The sequence below is a fragment of the Staurois parvus genome, unplaced genomic scaffold (assembly GCF_062004578.1).
Source record: "Staurois parvus isolate SC_StPar_1 unplaced genomic scaffold, SC_StPar_1.0 ptg000006l, whole genome shotgun sequence".
Classification (NCBI taxonomy): domain Eukaryota; kingdom Metazoa; phylum Chordata; class Amphibia; order Anura; family Ranidae; genus Staurois; species Staurois parvus.
Genome location: NW_028317802.1, coordinates 11,187,293 through 11,206,495, shown reverse-complemented (window position 1 = coordinate 11,206,495; position 19,203 = coordinate 11,187,293). Strand labels below are relative to the sequence as shown.

Below are 19,203 nucleotides of genomic sequence, written 5' to 3'. Positions count from 1 at the left end.
AAGAGGGATACAAATTTGAATGTCTTCATGTTCCAATTATCCTATTTTATGTTTTTGCAGTATATCCTTTCTGCAATATGCTATATACAGTAAATACAGATGTAGTGCAAATTTGTATAAACAAAACAACTTTGTTTTCTCAGAAGCATCATTAAAACACATATGCTAAACAAGGTACCACTTGATCAATTTAATTATTATAGTTATCATTTAAGCTTCATAAAATCTGACTGATGTCAAATGACATTGTTTTCCTTTTTCCTTCAACCATGCTACCTGTTGTTTAGGTATTTTATTTTAGATAACCTGACTCCATACTAAACAAGTCCAATGTTTACCATTTTCAAATTGATTCTCAGATGAATCTATCACATCTACCTAATTTTGAAATGTCACATTATCATAGTAACCAACATTTGAAAATGTTTAGGAGGGACATGTTAAAGTGTTCAAGAAGAAAATTGCAGTAATGACATGCACCAACCACTTGGAGAAAGTTTTGGGGAAGGGTCATGGTGCCTAAAAGTGGGTTTGACTAATTAATAAGAGTGTATTAATGGCGCATTGTTTGTATGTTTGCTCCATTTCTGGATTTTGCTGTTTTCCACAAAATAAGGCCTGGGGCTACAAGGAAGAGAAAAAAGTATTGTGCTGAATGTTGGACATGGTTATGTGAAAACGTATACCCCATGGAAATTCATGACCTTGACACATATTTGAACAGGCAAACACTATACCCTCATTTAAAGGCAATTCAGACGGGAGCAGCGCTAATGTGGGTGGATGTACTGATATGTCCTCCCACATCAGCCATTTGAGCATGCTCAGGAGAGCACAGCAGCATGATATGTGACCTCTGTGTCCAACAATGACAGCAATTGCAGTTACAGTAGTAAATGATGGCTGTCATTTATGGTGCCATTGTTTACTACTGTGTGATCTGTGTGATCTCTGTGAATCACCATGGCCCAGTACCATGTGATAACTGTGACCAATCACAGCATGACATAATACATCTGGCCTAAATTTATAAAAAAAAGATTATTTATTTTCAACATTGTATAACAGAAACAAAGAAATTTTTTTTTTTAATTGTTGGTATTTTGCATTTATATAGCAAAAAATAAAGTGCCCAGTAGTGATTAATACCACCAAAAGAAAGCTCTAGCTGTCTCAACAAATTAATTAAAATTCAATTGGGTACAGTGTTGCAAGGCTGTGTAATTTTCATTCAAAGATTTACAGTGCTGAAATCTGAAGAATGGCCTGGACTGCAGGGGGTGAAATAGTCTGGACTTGAAGTGGTTGAGTATAAGTCTTTTCACTGATTTTGCTGAGGGGCTGATTTACAAAAGGCTGTTCACTTTCCAAGTCCCATAGCTTATCTAATAAGGTAAAATTTCACTTTGCAAAGAACACCCAGGTATGTGCAAGGAAAAAAAGAGCATTCTTGCTTACATGTGATTGGATGATTGAAATCTGCAGAGATTCACCCCATTCACTAAGCTCTGTAAATTCCCTTGCCAAATGACAGAATAGTTCCCTTTAGTAAATCAACTAAGTGACAGTTTCCCAGACAAACGTCAGAAAAAGTATATATAAATAACAGCTTAACTCCTGGCACAAAAACATGAATATGTACATATACACTATATTGGCAAAAGTAGTGGGACCCCTGCATTTACATGTGCAGGAACTTTAATGACATCCCAGTTTTAGCCTGTAGGGTTCAATATTGAGCTGGCCCACCCTTTGCAACTATAACAGTTTCAACTCTTCTGAGATGGCTGTCCACAAGGTTTAGTAGTGTGTCTATGGGAATATTTGACCATTCTTCCAGAAGCTCATTTGTAAGGTCAGGCACTGATGTTGGATGAGAAGCCCTGACTTGCAGTCTCTGCTCTAATTCATCCCAAAGGTGTTCTCTCAGGTTGAGGTAAGGACTCTGTACATGCCAGTCAAATTCCTCCACCCCAAACTCACCCATCCATGTCTTTATAGACCTTGCTTTGTGCACTGGTGCGTAGTCATGTTGGAACAGGAAGGGGCCATCCCTAAGCTGTTCTCGGAAAGTTGGAAGTATGAAATTGTCCAAAATGTCTTGATGTGCTGATGCCTTGAGAGTTCCCTTCACTGAAACTAAGAGGCCAAGCCCAACCCCTAAAAAACAACCCTGCACCATAATCCCCCCTCCACCAAACTTTACACTTGGCACAATGCCGTCAGGCAAGTACCATTCTCCTGGAAACTACCACACCCAGACACATCCATTGGATTGCCAGACAGAAGCATGATTCATCACTCCAGGGAACACACCTCCACTGCTCTAGAGTCCAGTGGTGGCGTGCTTTACACCACTGCATCCGATGCTTTGCATTGCACTTGGTAATGTAAGGCTTGGATGCAGCTGTTCGGCCATAGAAACCCATTCCATGAAGCTCTCTATGCACTGTTGTTGTGCTAATCTGAAGGCTAGATGAAGTTTGGAGGTCTTTAGCTATTAACTCTGCAGACAGTTGTGACTTCTGTGCTCTGTGCGGTTCAGCATGCGCTGACCCCACTCTGTGATTTTACCTGGCCCACTACTTCGTGGCTGAGTTGCTGTTGTTCCCAGTTGCTTCCACTTTGTTATAATGCCACTAACAGTTGACCGTGGAATATTTAGTAGCAAGGAAATTTCACAGATGGACTTATTGCACAGGTGGCAACCTATTACAGTACCACACTTGAATTCACTGAGCTCCTGAATACGATCCATTCTTTTACTAGTAACGAACATTTGTAGAAGCAGTCTGCATGCCTAGGTGCTTGATTGTATACACCTGTGGCCATGGAGGTGATTGGAACACCTTAATCTAATGATTTGGAGGGGTGTCCCAATACTTTTGGCAATATAGTGTATATACAGTGGGGAAAATAATTATTTGATCCCCTGCAGATGAACACAATACAAATGTTATAAACTGAGTTTTAGTTTATTAAGTAAGAAGAGCATTTGATCCCCTACCAACCAACAATATTTCTGACTCCCACAGACCAGCTATGTGCTCATGTGGTACACAGATTAGTCCTGTCAATTTAAGAAGGTGCTCCTAACGACAACTCGCTATGTGTATAAAAGACACCTGCCCACAGAATCTCGTTCTTCCATTCAAACCTTACTATCATAGACAAATGACCAAAGAGCTGTCAAAAGATGTCAGGGACAAGATTGTAGACCTACACAAGACTGGAATGAGCTACAAGACCATCAGGAAGAAACTTGGTGAGAAGGAGACAACTGTTGGAAGAAATACAAAATAACCATCAATCGCCCTTTATCGCCTCATGGAGTAAGGATGATCATGAGAAAAGTGAGGGATCAGCCCAAAACTACATGGGCGGAGCTTGTGATTGATCTCAAGGCAGTTGGGACCACAGTCACCAAACACACCATTGCTAACACAATTCACTGCCATGAATTGAAATCCTGTAGCACCTGCACGGTCCCCTTCCTCAAGAAGGCACATGTACAGGCCCGTCTGAAGTTTGCCAATGAACATCTAAATGATTCAGAGAAAGACTGGGAGAAAGTGCTGTGGTCAGGTGAGATAAAAATTGAGCTCTTTGACATTAACTCAACTCGACGTTTTTGGAGGAAGAAAAATGCTGACTAAGACCCTAAGAACACCATCCCTACAGTCAAGCACGGAGGTGGAAACATTATGCTTTGGGGCTGTTTCTCTGCTCAAGGTACAGGCTGACTTTGCCATGTTGATGGGCCAAAGGAAGGGGCCATGTGTTGTAAAATCTTGGATGAGATACTTCTATCCTCAGCCAGAACACTGAAGATGGGTCGTGACAATGACCAGCATGACAATGACCCAAAACATACCACCAAGGCAACAAATGAGTGGCTCAAGAAGAAGCACAATAAGGTCATGGAGTGACCTAGCCAGTCTCCAGACCTTAATCCTATAGAAAATTTATGGAGGGAGCTGAAACTTTGAGTTGCCAAGCAACAGCCAACCTTACGGATTTAGAGATCTGTAAAGAAGAGTACACCCCAATCACTCCTGAGATGTGTGCAAACCTGGTAACCAACTGCAAGAAACTTCTTACCTCTGTGTTGGCCAACAAGGGTTTTTCCAACAAGCACTAAGTCATGTTTTGACTTATTTTACTCAATTGAACTGCATCTCAATTTATAAAATTTGTAACGTGTTTATTTCAGGATTTTTGGTTGATAATATGTCTCTATCATTTAAAACACACCTATAATAAAAGAATTATAGACCGTCCATTTCTTTGTAAGTGGGCAAACTTACAAAATCTGCAAGGGATCAAATAATTATTTTCCCCACTGTATGTATATATATATATATATATATATATATATATATATATATAAACTTTTTCTTAATGAAACTCTACTGTACATCCCTTTTTTTGCACATCAAGCAGCGAGCTACTAGTGTGTCTGATTCTACCTTAAGTAAGAATTTCACCGAAATAATTGGCTACCCATCCAGTCCCCACCTCAAGAGACCCCCTAAATAAAGCCTGCACATCGCTAAGCTAATACCCTCCCAGGGTTTAGTTATCACCTAGTGTAAACTCCACCCCTCTTCCAGTAATTATACACATTTCTCTTGCCCACACCAGACTTATGCCAGGATTGACCATGTTTTTATACAAGTCACTAAGATCCCTTTAATTTTGAAAGTTTTCATTAAAGATACAGCATGGTCCGACCACTCCAGGGTACAGATGGTCATGCTTCGAGCCTCTGGCTCACAGGGACCTCTGTGGTGGTGCCTTAATGAATCGTTGCTTAGCGATCTAGCTAGGAAAATGGAACTTGAGGGGGCACTATGGGAATATTTTCTTTTGAATGATATTGATGAAACTTTGCCTTCAACTTCATGGGTGGCTCATAAAGCTGCTATTAGGGGCAAACTGATTCAACTTGCCTCCCAAATTAAAAAGGAACAACAGGCTCACTCGGTGCAACTAGAAAGAGAATTTAAATGCGTTAGCAAGCAAAATAAGCATAAACCCATGTGAAAATCCCTAGCTGAGCTAGATTCTGCAAGATTAGCCCTGAACTTTGCTCTAGCCAAAAAGGCTTTATGCTTGAATGGAGCTCGTTTTTACCAAAACAGGATAAAATAGGGTCTATGCTGGCAGCAAAACTGACACTCAAGACTCACTAATTTCATCTCTCAAAAATGCATCTACCTACAGGGACCGTCACACAAAACCCACAATGCATTTTGGAATAATTTCATGACTTTTACTCTGGGCTATACCAGGCTAAGACCTGTGATGATCAGTCCTCAATCTCCTCCTTTTTGGACGATCTACCACTCTCTAAACTAATGCAACAACACTGTAATAGTCTTGAAATAGTGTTTACGGAGGAAGACATTTTTAACCTAATCAAACACTTAAAGAAGGGTTCGGCCCTGAGTCAGGATGGCCTGTTGGCTATTTATTTTAAATCTTTTCATTCTGGCCCCATATATGTCCCGCTACTTTAACTCTCTCTGGGACAGGGGTGCGCTGGAAGCTGCTCTGAACTCCACTTATATTACTGTGATCCCCCAAACGGGAAAGATCCCAGAGATGTCAGTAATGATAGGCCTATTTCCCTCATAAACAATTATCTCAAAATCATGACTAAAATAATGGTGAACCGTCCAGCATTGTTTATAAATGTCTATATTCACAAGAACCAAGTGAGTTTTATTCCAGAATGCCAAGGCCCAGACCAAATCCATAGGGTGATAGACATAATTTCCTTGCTGAAATCAGGTTGGGATGGTGCCCCCCCCCCCCCAAGAAGGTTTCCTTTTATCCATTGATCTCAAAAAAGTTTTTGAATTTGTATCTTGGCCATATTTAAATAGTTACATAGTTACTCTGAAAAAAGACAAAAGTCCATCTAGTTCAACCATAAAAAAAAAGTTATAATCCTATACCCACTGTTGATCCAGGGGAAGGCAAAACAAAACAACCAGCAAAGCATGATCCAATTTACTCCTGCAGGGGCAAAAATTCCTTCCTTATCCCCGAGAGGCAATCGGACATTCCCTGGATCAAATTTACCTATAAATGTTAGTATCCAGTTATATTCTGTGTATCTACATATTATGTGTATCTTATATTATGTGTGTACTACATAGCAATCAGTATCCACTGAGAATACTTTGGTTAGAACTATGTAATCTAAGCTCCCATCAAGGTGTGTAAAATAAAGGTCATTCATGTATTGTTGTTGACAAAAGTAAAATAAAGCCCCATGCGTGCATTGGTGTGTGTTGGGAGCAAAATAAAGTCCTATTCTTGCATTGGTGTCAGTGGATGTAAAATAAAGTACCATTCATGCAGTGGTGTCAGTGGAAGAAAATAAACCCCCACTTTAGAGTTAAGTGAAATAATAAAAGCTGCATATGTGCACTGGCAGTGGGAGTAAAATAAATTATGAATGCACTGGTTCAGGTGGGAGTATAATAAAGCCCACTTCTTGCATCTGTGTTCAGTGGTTATTTACCTGATCACACGCTCCTGTGCTGCTGCTCCACCTCCTCCCCTCATCAAATAGAATTATCCTGTCACTGTTAGGTGGGAGATCCATTTGTCTAACAGTTCAAACTAGCCTAATTCTAGTGCAAGGTGCTGGAATATGAATTCATTCCAACACCCTGCTGCTACTCTGAAGAAGGCTTTCAAGTATCATGTGTTCAAAGCTACCAAATGTTCTGTCCTATTGGACATTCAAAAGGACTTTGTCCAAAATTCCAGAACTATCTTGCAGGATTTGGGACCCTTGGCAGCAAAGCAGTATTTTCCTCATCAGTGGCTACTGCACTTGTGGATGCATATAAGATGTATATAAACTGATTCCTATGATAACACTGCAAATAGCATTCTTACCATATGTTCACTTTTTTAAAAAATGGACTGTACCTTTTCTTGTAGCTATATGTTGCAGTCACATGATTACAAAGCTTCTTTACTGTTGTAGGAGTTTCAATGTTGCCTTGAGAGAATTATAGAAGTTAAAAAGATATGCTTTTCCTCCAAACTAAATTGCCACCTGTGCAAAATCATAATACCATTCACATAATACAAAAAAGTGAAATAAACCCAAAAAGGTAGTGAAACCTTGTGTACACCTGTACCATATAGGTGCATTGCAATTTTTTTATAGCTGCCCCTTTAAGAGCAGGTGCGTTAGGGTATTTGTTTAGTTGCCCCTTTAAGAGCACCTGGTGGTGCTCTTAGTTGTAAAAGTGAAACTATAAGTGGCCGCTTACATATCCTATAGATACCCCGCTCTCAATCTCCAGATACCATGAATCAAATGAACAATAAAAAGAAATAAAAGAGATATGGTGCCTTTCCTCCAAGCTAAATTACTGCCTGCGCAGAACCATAATAACATTCACATAATACTAAAAGTGAAATGCAAATATGTACACCTGCACCATATACTGTAGGTGCTTTGTGACATTTTTATAGCTGCCCATTTAACAGCAGGTGTGTTGCAGTTTTTTGTAGCTGCCCTTTAAAAGTACCTAGTGGTGCTCCTAATTGTGAAAGTGAAACAATAATTGAGCGCTTACACTTCCCATAGACACCCCGCACTCAATATCCAAATACCATAAACCAGAACAACATAAACAATAAATGGTGCTATGTGCAGTCCATCACCAATATGGAAATACTGTTTCTGTGCCACCGAGTCTTCCCAAAGTGCTTCATGTCCTGTGTCACAACAATGCACTCACCAAAGATCCATGACCCTCTTATTTGTAAGAAAAGGTTATAAAGCGCTGTTTGCCACAGATGCTCTCCAACTGCTATTCCTCACTTTTCCTGCAGTCATCACTTGTCCTATGTACCCGATGTCTCTCCATCAGTATCCCCCAAGGACCACAAAAGCAGAGTCTCTCATTGTGCAGTATTCTATTAAAATTTAATAAAATATAAGTAAATAAAAATTACTAAAAATTTACATTTACAAAACGTGCAATATCTCAGCACCAATACAGTCAGCATTTGTGCACCGCCGTTCCACTTCCTAGACCTTGGCGTGCATTCCAAATACCCAAAACCGGATAAACCATACGCAGCCTCTACATGTTTCCACATGTGGCGTCCTCTATCCTCTAAAGACCCTCTTTACAGTGAAACGTGCTAGTCCAGGGCCAAACACGTGACGCTATTATGCACGCTGGTGGAATCTGGTTGTATTATTATTATTTATTATTATACAGTATTTATATAGCGCCAACAGTTTGCTCACCGCTGTACATTACAATAGGAGACAGTACACGAGACAGTATAGTAACAATACAATTCGATACACGAGGGGTTCGAGGGCCCTGCTCCTTGGAGCTTACAATCTAGGAGGGAGGGGATAGTGGTACAGGAGTAAATAGCTGTGGGGGATGGAGTGGTAGGAAGAGTGGAGGAAATCGGCAATTATCTGAGGGCGGGGTAGGCTTCCCTGAGGAGATTAAACTAGAGGAGGGTAGGTGATAGTCTGATGGATTGGGGTAGGGAGTTCCAGAGGATGGGGGAAGCCCTGGAGAAGTCCTGAGGACAGGCATGGGAGGAGGGGACCAGGGAACTAGAGAGTAGGAGGTCTTGCGAGGAGCAGAGAGTATGTTTTGGGTGGTATTTGGATATCAGGTTGGTGATGTAGTTTGGGGCAGTGTTATGAATAGCTTTGTACGTCAATGTTAGCATTTTGAATTTTATCCGTTGGGCAATTGGAAGCCAGTGGAGGGATGGGCAGAGGGGGATGGCGGATACGGAGCGGTTAGTCAGGTGGATGAGTCTGGCAGCAGTATTCAGGATAGACTGAAACGGGGATAACCTGTGGTGAGGTAAGCCGGTGAGGAGGGAGTTACAGTAGTCGAGTCGTGATATGATAAGGGAGTGAATGAGTTGCTTAGTAGTATCCGGGGTTAGGAACGGATGTATTTTGGAGATGTTGTGGAGGTGGAGTCTACATGAGTTTGTCAGTGATTGGACCTGGGGCTGGAAAGACAGATTGGAGTCTAGGATGACCTAGTAATCTGGCTTGTGGGGTGGGACTGATGGTGGCATTGTTGGTCGTGATGGAGAAGTCAGGGGGGGTGCGGGCTGGGGGGAAAACTATGAGCTCAGTTTTGGAAAGGTTTAATTTGAGGAAGTGGAGTGACATCCAATCCAATATGTCGTTCAGTAGGCAGGTGATTCAGGCGTAGACTGAGGGGGTGAGGCAAGGGGTAGAGAGATACATTTGCGTGTCATCAGCATAGAGATGGTAGTTGAAGCTGTGAGAGTGTATCAGTTGGCCAAGGGAGGAGGTGTAGATGGAGAAGAGAAGGGGCCCGAGGAGTTATGTGCTTGTGATTGTCTTCTTATTGTAAGTGCATTACCATATTAAAAGTCCTTGGTTTTAACATACGGCACTATGGTGGTCCCATCTTATTTTTAACTCCTCTGTGCTGAACACACTTACACTGGATCATATCTAGATGAAGTGGCGTGTCTGAATATTTTGTGCTGTGGGACAGCAAGGCACTTCATGATCTCTATGTGGGATCAATATCTCTGGTAAGGAGTTCACCTTACATGTGGGTGGTGTGATTTCCTGGCACCCTTTATTCCTGCTGCGCTGAATGCTTACACTTTGAAGTGTGTTTTCTTTTCCTTTGGGATTTTCCATCTTGAGTTTGGACTGTTCACCAAGATATTTATTCATCTGTATGGACATTTTGCACAGTTGGTTGCTTTATTCATCTTTAACTTTGTTTGCAATATTGAATAATATATTTTTATTTATGCTTGTTCATTTAACGTTTGTCCATACGTACATTTGTCCATCTGTACACATATACACTTTTTAAAATGTTTTTTTCTATTTTTGGAATGGAGTACTGGGTTATATCACATACACCTTTCAGGTTTGCGTGTCTTTGACATATTTAGGTATCTAGCTTATGATTATCCATACATACATTTGTCCACCTGTACGGATATACACTCTTCTAGGTTGATTTTTTATTTTGAAAGTTGAGTATGGTGTTTTGGCACAACCTTATTTGTGATTTTATTTGATTATTTGGGTTATGGCATATATGGAGCTCACATTATCAAATTTCTCTATAATAACATGGTTTGATATAGTTATATTGTATGCACAATTGCACTTTGGAATTTTTAAGAGACATCGTGCCCATTTTTTTAAGTATTTGTACAACAATAGACAATACAGAGCAAAAAACACAAATATCTCCTGAAGTCCCAAAAAAAATAAACGTTTATGGAGGAAAAAAGAATCTGTGGAAACCTGATCTCACAGTCTTCACAGTGTAAGTCATTCACCAAGAGAATGTAACTGAATAAAAGACATAACTCTGTATGGCTGCAGCATATGGGTGGGGAATAGTGTGACAAGTAACACTTCAATGAAATGAGTAAAGTGTCAATTTATTGGAAAAATACCCACTCACATGTATGCTAGTGATGAAGCACCTGGAAATAGAGGCCTCTACCCCAAAGCTGATGTTTAATCTGCCATCCCCCTTTCTGAAGTAAGAGTTCCAGCAGCTCAGGGTGCAGAAGTGCCAGGATGCATTCGGGATGGAACACACATCAGGGTCCTTGCTGCTGAGAGGCAGCCAAGTCTATTTCCAGGTAGGACCACCTTCAATGTCATATACAGCATATAGAAAGATTGTAAGCAGAAGATATCACCCAGCGCGTTGTTCCAATAAAGGTATTGATGCACTTGTATGTATATCTATTTTTTATGATCTTGCTCTTTTATGTAAACTTTTTATATAGTATCCATTTTTAGAAGATATTTGTATTTTAAGGTTTTTTTTTGCTTTTAATATGTTTTCAGACAACTATTTAACCTATAATTTGTTTTACAATGGTATATTCTGTTATTAAATGTTCTTAACCCATCCTTGGTAAAAGAGTGTCATATAAATACAATCCACACGTCCTTCTTAGCAGGCTTGAGGTAGAGGGTTGTTCCCTTGAAATGCATTGCCTGGGAGACAGCCTTACCTGAAAGTAGACGCCAGGCTGACAACTCTGGCTGCCTCTCAGCAGCATGGATATGTGTTGCAGTTCGAGTGGGTCCTGGCACTTTTGACAGATTGGACATCAACTTTGGGCAGTGGTCTCTATTTCCAGGAAGCTTCTCCATCAGCATACATGTGAGTGGATATTGTTTGTTCAAATACATTGACATTTATTTTTCACTTTGAATTTTTTCTTTATTTGAAATGTTATGATTAGAGATGAGCGAATCGAACCAGGCGAACCGGAATTCGATACGAATTTCAGGAAAAATTCGATTCGCGTCGAATCCGAATATTTGCCTACTTCGGGTGCGCGAATCGGATTTTTCCCGATCAGCCGGCAAAAGTGTCCCTGCAGAGAGCTCCGCTATTTCTGACAGTTCTCTGACAGAAGGAACACATGTACAGCGGTTGAAACATTGTATCTATTAGTTTCCATTTAGGATACAGATGTTTCAACCGCTGTACATGTGAAGAAGCTGTCAGAGAACTGTCAGAAATAGAGGAACTCTGCACATACACTTTTTGCCGGTTTGGAATTCTTATTTTCATCCTACTTCTTCTTCTTCTTCTACTTCTTCATCCTCATCCTCAGAAGAAGAAGAAGAGGATGAGGATGAAGAAGAAGAAGAAGAAGTAGGATGAAAATAAGAATAATTCCAAGCCGGCAAAAAGTGTATGTGCAGAGTTCCTCTATTCTGCAGATACACTTAGAGGAGCTCTGCAGATACACTTAGAGGTACTCTGCACATACACTTTTTGCCGGCTTGGAATTAATCTTATTTTCATCCTACTTCTTCTTCTTCTTCATCCTCATCCTCAGAAGAAGAAGAAGAGGATGAGGATGAAGAAGAAGAAGAAGTAGGATGAAAATAAGAATAATTCCAAGCCGGCAAAAAGTGTATCTGCAGAGTTCCTCTATTCTGCAGATACACTTAGAGGAGCTCTGCAGATACACTTAGAGGAGCTCTGCACATACACTTTTTGCCGGCTTGGAATTAATCTTATTTTCATCCTACTTCTTCTTCTTCTTCTTCATCCTCATCCTCATCCTCAGAAGAAGAAGAAGAGGATGAGGATGAAGAAGAAGTAGGATGAAAATAAGAATAATTCCAAGCCGGCAAAAAGTGTATCTGCAGAGCTCCTCTAAGTGTATCTGCAGAGCTCCTCTAAGTGTATCTGCAGAATGTCATTTATGGAAACAAATAGATACAATGTTTCAACCGCTGTATGGAGGGAATGTCCCAGAACTGTCATAAATAGACTATTTCTGACAGTTCTGGGACATTCCCTCCATACAGCGGTTGAAACATTGTATCTATTTGTTTCCATAAATGGATCCATTTATGGAAACAAATAGATACAATGTTTCAACCGCTGTATGGAGGGAATGTCCCAGAACTGTCAGAAATAGTCTATTTCTGACAGTTGTGGGACATTCACTCCATACAGCGGTTTCAACCGCTGTATGGAGGGAATGTCCCAGAACTGTCAGAAATAGTCTATTTCTGACAGTTCTGGGACATTCACTCCATACAGCGGTTGAAACATTGTATCTATTTGTTTCCATAAATGGATCCATTTATGGAAACAAATAGATACAATGTTTCAACCGCTGTATAGAGGGAATGTCCCAGAACTGTCAGAAATAGTCTATTTCTGACAGTTCTGGGACATTCACTCCATACAGCGGTTGAAACATTGTATCTATTTGTTTCCATAAATGGATCCATTTATGGAAACAAATAGATACAATGTTTCAACCGCTGTATGGAGTGAATGTCCCACAACTGTCAGAAATAGACTATTTCTGACAGTTCTAGGACATTCCCTCCATACAGCGGTTGAAACATTGTATCTATTTGTTTCCATAAATGGATCCATTTATGGAAACAAATAGATACAATGTTTCAACCGCTGTATGGAGTGAATGTCCCAGAACTGTCAGAAATAGTCTATTTCTGACAGTTCTGGGACATTCACTCCATACATGTCCCAGAACTGTCAGAAATAGACTATTTCTGACAGTTCTGGGACATTCCCTCAATACAGCGGTTGAAACCGCTGTATGGAGTGAATGTCACAGAACTGTCAGAAATAGACAGAAACTGTCACAGAACTGTCCTTCTTCTCATCCTTCTCCTTCTTCTCATCCTTCTCCTTCTTCTCATCCTTCTTCTCCTCCTTCTCCTTCTTCTCATCCTTCTCCTTCTTCTCATCCTTCTCCTTCTTCTCATCCTTCTCCTTCTTCTCATCCTTCTTCTCATCCTTCTCCTTCTTCTCATCCTTCTTCTCATCCTTCTCCTTCTCCTCCTTCTCCTTCTCCTTCTTCTCATCCTTCTTCTCATCCTTCTCCTTCTCATCCTTCTCCTTCTTCTCATCCTTCTCCTTCTCCTTCTTCTCATCCTTCTCCTTCTCCTTCTTCTCATCCTTCTCCTTCTCCTTCTTCTCATCCTTCTCCTTCTTCTCATCCTTCTCCTTCTCCTCCTTCTCCTTCTTCTCATCCTTCTCCTTCTTCTCATCCTTCTCCTTCTCCTTCCTCATCTCCAAGGGCATTTAAATTAAAGGTACAGTGTTCTGCACTAATTTAAAGGCTCTCTGAAGCCTAGAAACCCTTTTTATAAGTTAACTTCGTAGCGAATTAATTCGCATCGAATCGAATTTCTTCCTGGAATTCGCCGAATCAGCCGAATCGAATTTTTGAAAAATTCGCTCATCTCTAGTTATGATAACAAACAAAGAAGGTGATAAATATGCCATGAAAGACAGTACAGTGATAGGACATATCCAAAGTCTTCAACCTACAATGGTAATAGGATAAGAGGTGCGATTCCATGAACAAAACATGGATGATTTAAATAAGGAAAGCAGTTATGACCAGTACCGACCAGGGAGTTCAGGTATGTAATCCACCCTCCTGCAGTGTGGATAGATACTGAAGGATAGGGCTCAGCGCTCTCCAGGAATGTCCTGGAAATTGTAAAATGCATAACTTTATTGAGAGATAATATGCTCAACAGAGAGGATGCAGCTGTAACCAACAGAAGAAAAAAGACTGGTTATAGAGGACTTATCAGATGATGATATTTAACCTCCTCGGCGGTATGATTATTTCTGATTTTTTGTGCTGAAAGCAGTACCATTTTTTTGCATGGAAATATGTAGTTTTTTATTGTAGGCTGTAATTTTTAGGAATAACTCACTGAAATCTGTACGAACAAGAGTCTAGTAAACATTCCGGGTATGATAAAATTTGAAACACTAAATCATAAATTATAATTTAATAAATAATCATAAAAAATAATAATATAATAATAATAAATTTAATTCAATAATATAATCAAACCAAAAACACTGAAATTTGAAATACAGAGGCAAATTCGCACATCGCTGAGCAAAGTCGCAAAATCGTTTTCAGTGTCTGATGACGAATTTCCCCACGAATCATTATCACTCAATTCTGCAAGTGGTTCTGATTTACTATCGCTGTTCTCTAGCTGGTCTAAAACCGCTTTTGACGTAAAGGGGCGCTTTTTGGATGCCATGGACTTTTCTAAGTTTCCAGGCAGAAAGAACAGTCAAAATGTAGGCAGGGCACAGGACAAAGCACTAGGGAGAAAATGTATGTGAAATGCAATGAAACAGCAATGTTTTACTATGTAATAATCATTTTTAAAAAAATAACATTTTAAAAAAATTTCAAATTTGCCGCCGGCGCCGGCCAGGGACCGGAACACGGAAGCCGGATGCCGTCATTGGCCGGAGGAGATGGCCGGGAACGCTGTAGGGGACATATCGTGGGAGCGAAGGACAAGGTAAGTGCTGCAGGGACTCCCTGAGCAACGCCGCATGGTAAGCCCGAGTGCAGCTCGGGGTTACTGCTCTTGGTACTCAAATTTTACCCCGAGCTACAATCGGGAATACCGCTAAGGAGGTTAAAGGAGTGAAAGTGAATAAATAGACTCTTTACTTATATTACTTCAGAGTGTTACTTGTTTAACTATTCCACACCCAGAAGCTGCAGTCATATAAAGGTATGACTCCAAGTCATTGACAGTCTCTTGGTGAATGAGTTACATTTGGAAGACTGAGAGAACAATATCCTACAGATCCTAGCAAAACATGATCCAATTTGCACCTGCTGGGAAAAAAATTCCTTCCTGTTCCCCAGAGAGGCAATCGGATATTCCTTGGATCAACTTTACCTATAAATGTTAGTATCCAGTTATATTCTGTGTATCTAAGAAATAATCCAGGCCTTTTTTGAAGCAATCCACTGAGCTGGCCAGAACCAACTTTTGAGGGAGTCTATTCCACATTTTCACAGCTCTCACTGTGAAGAAACCTTTCTGTGTTTGGAGATTAAATTTCTTTTCCTCCAGATGTAAAGAGTGCCCCCTTGTCCTCTGTGATGACCTCAGAGTGAATAGCTCTACACCGAGTTCACTATATGAACCACTGATGTAATTTTACATGGTGATCATATCCCCCCTTAATCTCCTCTTCTCAAGAGAGAATAAATTCAGTTCCTCTAATCTTTCCTCATAGCTGATCTCCTCCATGCCTCGTATCAGCTTAGTTGCCCTTCTCTGTACTTTCTCCAGTTCCCCAATGTTCTTTTTGTGAATTGGTGCCCAAAACTGAACTGCATATTCCAGATGAGGTTTTACTAATGATTTGTACAGGGGTAATATGATATCTCTCTCTCTGGAGTCTATACCTCTTTTAATACAAGAGAGGATTTTGCTCTTTGATTTCTATTTCCATTTAAACTGCAATATTTCCTCTAGCAGTAGTCCGCTTGCACATAGGTTTCATAATTTACTGATGTTTACTAAGGAACTTGTGGCCCCAGTGTGCAAGGGGCCAAAAAGAGTTTGTAAAGTCCTGAGTAATGTTGAATATAGGAGAGGTAAAGGTGTGTAAGCCTACAGATGAGTATAGACAAGTAAAATTCTTCTTCATTGCTATCATTGTAATATACTCATTTAAAAAAGGAACACTGAAAACACATCAGATCTCAATGGGGAAAAATATCATTCTGGATATCTACACTGATATGGACTAGGTAATGGGTTAGGAAGGTAAGGATACCTCATCATTTGATGGAAATGAAAATTATCAAATTATCAACCTACAGAAGACTGAATTCAAAGACACTCTGAAAATCAAAGTGAAAAAATTATGCAGCAGGCAAGTCCATTTTGCTGAAATTTCATTGCAGCAACTCAGAATGGTACTCAGTAGTTTGTATGGCCCCACGTGCTTGTATGCATGCCTGACAATGCCGGGGCATGCTCCTAATGAGATGATGGATGGTGTCCTGGGGTATTTCCTCCTAGATCTGAACCAGGGCATCAGTAAGCTCCTAGGCAGTCTGAGTTGCAACCTGGCATCCTCGGATGGACCGAAACATGATATCCCAGAGGTTTTCTTTTGGATTTAGGTCAGACGAGTGTGGGGGCCATTCAATGGTATCAATTCCTTCATGCTCCAGGAACTTCCTGCATACTCTCACCACATGAGGCCAGGCATTGTAATGCACCAGGAGGAACCCAGGATTCACTGCACCAGCGTAGGGTCTGACAAAGCATCCCTCCATGGATATGCCTCCCCAGGCCATCACTTATTCACCACCAAAATGGTCATGCTGAACGATGTTGCAGGCAACATAACATTCTCCACGGCTTCTCCAGACCCTTTCACGTCTGTCACATGTGCTCAGGGTAATCCTGCTTTCATCTGTCAAAAGAACAGGGCGCAAGTGACGGACCAGCCAATTCTGATGTTCAATGGCAAATGCCATTCGAGTTCTATAGTGCCAGGCAGTGAGCACGGGGCCCACTAAAGGACGTTGGGCCCTCAGACCACTCTCATGAAATCTGTTTCTGGTTGTTTGGCCAGGGACATTCACAACAGTGGTCTGCTGGAGCTCATTTTGTAGGGCTCTGGCAGTGCTCATCCTGTTCCTCCTTGCAAAGAGGAGCTGATACCAGTCCTGCTGATGGGTTAAGGACCTTCTACGGTCCTGTCCAGCTCTCCTAGAGTAACTGCCTGTCTCCTCCATGATCTTGAGACTGTGCTGGGAGACACAGCAAACATTCTGGCATATTGATGTGCCATCCTGGAGGAGTTGGACTGTCTGTGTAACCTCTGTAGGGTCCAGATATCACCTCATGCTACCAGTAGTGACACTGAACCTAGCCAAGTGCAAAACTAATAAAAAAAAAAGTCAGAAATGATGAGTAGGGAAAAAAATGTCCGTGTCCTCCACCTGTAAAACCATTCCTGTTTTGGGGGTCATCTCACTGTTGCCCATCTATTGCACCTATTGTTAATTTCATTAACACCAAAGCAGATGAAACTGATTAACAACCCCCTCTGCTACTTAACTGACCAGATCAATATACCAGGAGTTTAATTGACTTGATGCTATACTCTGATTAAAAAGTGTTCCTTTAATTTTTTTGAGCAGTGTATGTGCATAAACAAGTAAACACACTAGTAAATGACTGCACTCAAATGAAAAATGTTCTATTTTTGTTTTACTGCTCTGTACTCAATGCTGATCCTTACTCAGCAGTGTGCAATGTCCAATAAACAACAATGCATCTCATTTCAGATCAGTAAAAAACAATTTTTACTCCCAAGTGCAATAGGTCTTATAAACCTCTAAGTTTTTGTATTAAAGTAGTTGTAAAAGTAAAAGATTTTTTTTTACTTTAATGCATTCTCAAACCTTTCAAAAGCTGCTCCCCCCAGCCACGCCTTAAACACTTACCTGAGCCCGATCTCAATCTCGCACTGTACACATATGCAGCAGCTCTTCTCCTTTCTCTATCGTTAATCAGGAGACTCAGCAATAGCAGGAGGGCTGCTGTCAGTCAACACCTGTGAGGAGGGAGTGGAGATGGGGTCGAGCTGCGCTGTATGTGTCTGACGCACACCACCCAGCTCAGGAATGAGCCCACAGGAGTTCCGCCATAGCAAGTGGCTTGCTATGGGGGCACATAGAGAAGAGAAGGAGCCTTGAGTGCCAAAGGAGGACTCCAGAAGAGGAGGTTTGGGGCCATTGTGGACAAAACCATTTCACAGAGCAGGTAAGGTTTTTTTTTTGTTTGTTTTTTTTAAGCCTTTACAATCACTTAAATTTATCTGGTGGTAATAACTTTTTTAAACTCATTGTAAGACTGCAAATTTTTGTTTTGATGCCCCAGGAATACTAACTTAAACTGAAAGTTCAGTTAGGCTTCAAATGACTTGATTTAACCACTTGACCTCCAGAGGATTTACCCCCATTAATGACCAGGCCTCTTTTTACTACTCGGGCTGCACTAATTCAACTGATAATTGGGCAGTCATGCAATGCTGCACCCAAACAAAATGTATGTCCTTTTTTTTACACAAATAGAGCTTTCTTTTGGTGGTATTTGATCACCTGTGCGCTTTTTATTTTTCACGCTATAAACAAAAAAGGCCAAATATTTTGAAGAAAAACGGTATTTTTTACTTTCAGCTATAAAAAATATATAGTAAACTCAAAGTTGGTTATAAATTTAGGCCAAAATGTATTCTGCTACATGTTTTTGGTAAAAAAAATCCCAATAAGTGTATATTGATTGCTTTGTGTGGAAGTTATAGCATCTACAAACTATGGTATAGATACTGCAATTTACGACATTTTTTTGCTATACAGCGCTGCGCTAGTTTAACGGACAATTGCACGGTCATGCAGTATGGTACATAAATGAAATTTACATCCTTTTTTTCCCACAAATTGAGCTTTCTTTTGGTGGTATTTGATTGCCTGTGCGGTTTTTATTTTTTGCGCTATAAAAAAAAAAGTCTGACAATTTTGAGGAAAAAAAAACAATATTTTGGACTTTTTGCTATAAAACATGTCCAGTAAAAAAAAATGTAAAAATCAAATTTAGTCATAAATTTCTGCCAAAATGCATTATGCGACATGTATTTGCTAAAAAAAAAACCCCAATACGTGTAAATTAATTGGTTTACATGAAAGTTATAGTATTTACAAATGGCGGGAAAGATACTGGGATTTTTAGGTTTTTTTTATACTAATAATGGCGGCGATCAGTGATTTATGGCGGCGATCAGTGACTTATGG

At 40.4% G+C, this 19,203-nt stretch overlaps 1 protein-coding gene across 21 annotated transcripts in view; it reads left to right on the top strand.

Moving 5' to 3' along the window:
• Positions 1 to 19,203, top strand: part of LOC149474338 (protocadherin alpha-C2-like) — a 371,807-nt gene that overhangs the window by 197,752 nt on the left and 154,852 nt on the right. The window lies entirely within an intron of this gene.